Genomic DNA, 6000 nt, shown 5'->3' on the forward strand with positions numbered 1-6000 from the left:
AAATTATTCAAAAAAATTTTACTAAAATTATTCTTAATTTTTTATGTTAAATTAGTGAAAGCGCAATATGTTGTTAAGATGGGTTATAGGAATGATAAACTTGTGATATTGTAATGTGTTAATGGCATGTTAAATGTGCAATATTGCGATGTGTTGACTGGAATGTATAGTGACCGAACTTATGAGATGATATTAAAAGTTCGGTCAAACTAGCTGCTCTCACTTGGTCAAACTTGCTGTTCTCACTTGGTCAAACTAGCTGATTTCATTTGAAATATCAAATGCTAGTTTTTATTTTTTTAATTTTGTTTTTTACAACATAAATTAACAATATAGCAGTCTGTAAAATTCAGAAAAAAAAATTATTTTTTATGCCTAAGATATGAATATTCAAAGCCTAAGTGACCAAATTTAGTCGATTTGACAGTATTTAAAGTACTAAATCATCAAATGCTTGTGAGAAATTCGGGCAGTTTTGAAGTTGACTTATAGCTAAAGTTTGAATTTATATTTGTCACTTTTATAGATTATTAAAATATATAAAGTATATATTTTAATAACCCAAAGGCATGAACAGTCAAAAAAGTAAATTTAGGTAATTAGTAAATTTAAATAAATTTATCCTGCAGTTAAACGGCCTGAAATAATTTAATTTTTTTTGTTGTTTAAAAATAGTGAAGCGTATAAGAAGCATTTATAGCATAAGTAGCATAAATAGAAAAACAATACTTATTAATAATAATAAATATAAAATACAATAACTTATATATTTATATGTTTATATATTTATAATATTAATTATTATTATTATCATTATAAAAAAAATTACAATAATAATCAAAATATTTGTCTTTGAAAGTTATTTGGTTGTAATACGTTAAAATTCTGCAATAAATACGGCAGCGTATAACAAAATTACACAGTTTTGTTTTAAATAGTCCCAAGTAATACATTGTTTTTTGTTTTTTTTTTTTTATATCTTGATAAATAAAGTTTTAAGAATTTATTTCTGCATTGGTGAATGAATTGTCTTTCAAACCTATTGAATTTTACACAATGGATTTAATGATGCATAAAATTGAATGCAGAAAAAATAATCGTACAGTTCAAAATTAATGTCAAATTCATCAAACTTTGTGGAGATTAGTATCGAGTGGGGCCTCCTTTGGCCTTGATAATCTCAGCTAGACGATTTGGCATTGAGTTGACCAAATTTTGGGTCACTTTTGTTGTTATATTACCCCCATGCGCTCAATATAGCTACTTTCAAGTCCTCTTTGCGTGTAAATGCTCGATCGCCAATTTTTCTGTCCAAAATATACCACAAATTTTCTATTGGATTTAAGTCCGGACTTTGAGATCGCCATTCCAAAACATTGATGCTCTTTGTGTCAAAGTATACCTTTGTTTTCTTAGCGGTATGCTTTGGATCGTTATCCTGCTGGAGTATGAAATCGTTTCCCATTCTCAATTTTTTAGCAGATGGCTGCAAGTTGGCTTTGAGAATTTCACAATACATTGAAGCATCCATTTTATCATCAATAAATGTCAATTTCCCCACTCCTTTCCAACTCATACTACCCCAAACCATCACATTTCCTCCTCCATGCTTTACACTACCTCGCAAACAACTCAATTTATAAGCTTCTCCTTTTTTTCGCCACACCTTCTGGACTCCATCCGATGAAACAAGTTTGTATTTTGACTCATCTAACCACAAAATACTTTTCCAATATGATATCGGCATTTTTTCGTACTTCTTTGCAAATTCCAATCGACGTTTCATTTGTTTTGTAGTTAAAAAAGGTTTTTTTCGAACTACTCTTCCTCTGTTTCCATGTTCTCTAATACGATTTCGGATTGTTTGAGGAGTCACTGTGATGTTGTGATCTTCTTGAACTTTTAAAGCTAATTTAACTGCCGAAACAAATCTTTTTTTTTTTAACATTAATGATGATATTGCGATCAATTGCACTAGTGGTCTTGCGTTTTCGTCCTCTACCAGCCACACTAGCAACGGTTCCAATCAGATCATGCTTCTTAACAATTAAGGACACTGTCGTAAAAGGAATTCCTGTTTCTTTTTGTATCTGGCAGAAGGATTTTCCTTGATTTTTCAAATCAATAACGAGGCTCCGTTGATGGAAAGACAAATGTTTTTTTTTGACGCCATTTTGCTGAAATACTATTTAAATATGTTTATTTTATTTCTAGGACGAAAGTGTATTTTAAAATTTACTACTTTCAACTTTACTTACTAGTTTGATTGTTCAGTTTTAGTGATTTACTTTAAAATAACGACCTATTTTATTAGTGTACGATTATTTTTTTTGCAGTCAATTTTATGCATCATTAGATTAATTGTGTAAAATTCAATAGGTTTGAAAGACAATTAGTTCACCAATGCAGAAATAAATTCTTAAAACATTACTTAATAAAATATCAAAAAAAAATCCAAATAATTTAACGGAAAACTCATTTTTCTTATGCAATCTTAAAAATTATGATTTTTTTTTAAGTGTACGATTATTTTTTTTTAAGTGTACGATTTTTTTTTTTTGCATACTGTATGTCAACGGTTGATATAATTTTTATTTTATTTCAAGTAACCACTTATCTGTTATACCTATTTTAATTTATTTTAATATTATATTATCTGTTTTAAACTTATTTTTATAATACTATATTACTAATAACTATAAACAACAAATGATATTTTTATTTATCTTATTATAAATATTATGCAATTTAAGGTTGTTTGTAAAGGTTGTTTGCTTGTGCTATTACTTTTCCTTTTATTATTTTATTATATTTACTAATATTTTATTTACCGTACTATTCTTTTTTTATATTACTTATTATTATATTTTATTTTAATCTTAATTGCGGTGGAGCACTCCTGTACATAAAAACTTAATTAGTTTATAAAAATAGAAAGGAAATGCTAATATAAAGCAAGAGCTTGAATCAATGTTTATAAAGATTATTGATCCCATAAAAAAAATATATACTGTTATAGGTTGAATCTATCTCCAGCTTTGATTATCCGTTAACGATTTTAATCAATTTTTTTTCTTACTTTTATTTCTTATACATTTGCTAGAAAAACCAACTAAAGAAAATAAAAATGAAAAACTCATATGAGGTTTCAACATTAATTTGAATAAATATGAACCTTCGTCTAATATATCATTTTTCATCAATACTATGTGCTCTCAAGACTTTTTTCCATTCATTACCTTGCCAACAAGAGTTAGTTTAAATTCAAAACATATCCGGTAAGGAGAGAATCTAGAAACAAAATGAGGGGTGAGGGCAAATCCTTAAAAAGTACTGCCTGCTTTCTTCAAAAAAACTAAACTCTCAAAACTAAAAATCACCCGTCTGAAATGTATCAAAGACCCAACTAGCCGACTATATTCCTCAAAAAACTGGCTATAACTTGAAAATTGGCTTCTTTGGAGGGATGGGAGTAGTCTAACTCCCCACACACTTGTAGAATTGCCCCTGTATCCGGTAACCTAACTGCTTCCATTTCAGATCATTTTGCTTCATTTATTCAAATACCTAGTTTTTTTTCAAAAAGTAATAAGCAGAAATAAAGTATAAAAAAAACTACAAAAAATTTAATTGAGAAAGTTTGGTTAATTGAGACAATTTTCTAAAAGGTATTAAAACTATTCCTTAGTTCCATTTAATAAAAGACAATGACGACCTCAATCAATCAGTAAAAGTACTCATCCAAAACATCGAACATTTTTTAAACAATCATGCCCCACTAAAACTCCAAACAAAAAAGCAATCATATTCTTAAAGTAAGCCCTGGATAAATTAAGGAATCTATTCAAATAAAAGATAAACTATGCAAGAAATTACTTATCTTTCGTCATCCATAACAAAAAAAAAAAACACATTTCGTTCGTTTAAAAAACGAAAAAGAAAAATCAGTAATTTACTGACAATCAGTAAAAAAACTCCAAACAAAAAAAAGTAATCATATTCTTAAAGTAAGCCCTGGATAAATTAAGGAATCTATTCAAATAAAAGATAAACAATGCAAGAAATTACTTATCTTTCGTCATCCATAACAAAAAAAAAAAACATTTCGTTTGTTTAAAAAACGAAAAAGAAAAATCTGTAATTTACTGACAATCAGTAAAAAATACTTTTATTAAAGCTTCTTCGAAAGTAATTTACTCAACATAAGGAAAAAGTGGCAAGGAATTGAAGAAATAATAAATATTAAGATTTGCATTTCAAAGAAACAATGTATTAAACTTTCCATTGTTTACCGACGATAAACTAATTGCTAACTGTTTTAGTGATAATTTTTTATATATTGCAGATAACTTTTCCGAAAGTATTGAACCTTCTAAAAATAAATAAAACGATTATCTCTCGAATAAAACTCACAGCAATAAATTTTTTTTTTATCTCACCAGTAACAATAGAAAAAATCGAAAATCTGTGCAATGAATACTAAAAAGAGAGGCCTAATAGCATCCCTACTTCAGTTTTAAAACTCTCACCAAAGATCATATCTGAGCCAATAAGTATAGTCGTAACCAACTCATTTAAAAACGGAATATTCCCAGACCTCTTTAAAATCACTCATATTATTCCTATTCACAAGAATGAACTAAAGCTTGATCATACTAATTACAGACCATTTCCCTATTATCTAATATATGCAAAATATTTTCAAAAAATGTTTCAGAAAAAAAAGTTACAGATTGCACAGCTTCTTTGATAACTACAATTGAATTCGTAAATAACAATATGGATTTAGGAAAAAACATTCTATAACTCATGCACTAATTGATTTTTCAGAGATAAATCAAAGTGTACTTGATAAAAATAAGTTTGTGTGTGGTGTTTTTCCTCGTATTTCTTTGTATTCCTCTACAATGATTTAAATCTTACTTAAACAACAAAACTCAGTGCGTAACTATAAACAAAATAACTTCGTAAAAGAAACTCTTAAGTTTAGGAATCTCCCAAGGAACTCTCCTTGAGTCTCTGCTCTTCTTAGTATACATCAATGAGCTTAACTTTTGCGTTAAAAATGTTTCCACTTACAATTTTGCTGACAACACTAATTAGGCCATTTGTTTTGTAGTCAACTGGCTGAGAGCAAATAAAATTTCACTTAATAAAAGCCATAATAGTTATTTTTAAAACAGATTATCAAAATTACCTTAAGCAATTGAATTTGAAAGCTGATGGAGAAACATTATCTTATTCAAAATCAGTTATATATTTTAGAGTTTTATTTGATGAAAATCTTTTTTTATGCCACATCGTATGTACTTAAAAACTAAGCTGTGGTTAGTTTGGTGAACGTTTGCCGCAAACATCATGGAATCTGAACAAACAGTTTCCAGGAATATAGGGATGTCAATTTGAGCAGCCAATAATTTTATCTACAACATAGAAATAATATAAAAACATACAAATACTTTTTTTCCTTTCCTTTACTTGTTTTCGATTCGGTATTTTTTTTTAACGATTTGCACAGTTTCGTGCAAGTTGACGAAATAAAAATTAATTTTGTGCATTTTGTTTATATTCTAAATTTATTAGATTTGTTCAAGAAGATTAGGTTAAGACACCTAGCTGGTTGATAGATACAACTTAAAACAAAAGAATGGTTAAGACACCTAGCTGATTGATAGATACAACTCGGTTCATTGAAGGCTGCTTTAACATTAGCAGCATTGTCTCTAAAATAAATATTAATTTTTGAAGAAATGTCTGGAACATCTTGGGGCGCTACTACAGTTTCCCTTGCCCCCCCTCCCCCTTTTTTTTTTTTTTCTACTTTCTATTTTATTGTTGATTATGATAGAGAATTTAATGCTGATTAAGAATCCTATATTGCAAATTATTTTTAGAGATTAAATATCTACCTTAGATTTAGAGTCGGTTATGAAATTTAAAACAAACGTGGGACCTGGGGCTAATTAAGGTTTCCCAGTGATCTTTTTGTAAAAAACGATT

Source organism: Hydra vulgaris, chromosome 06 (assembly GCF_038396675.1).
Source record: "Hydra vulgaris chromosome 06, alternate assembly HydraT2T_AEP".
Lineage (NCBI taxonomy): Eukaryota > Metazoa > Cnidaria > Hydrozoa > Anthoathecata > Hydridae > Hydra > Hydra vulgaris.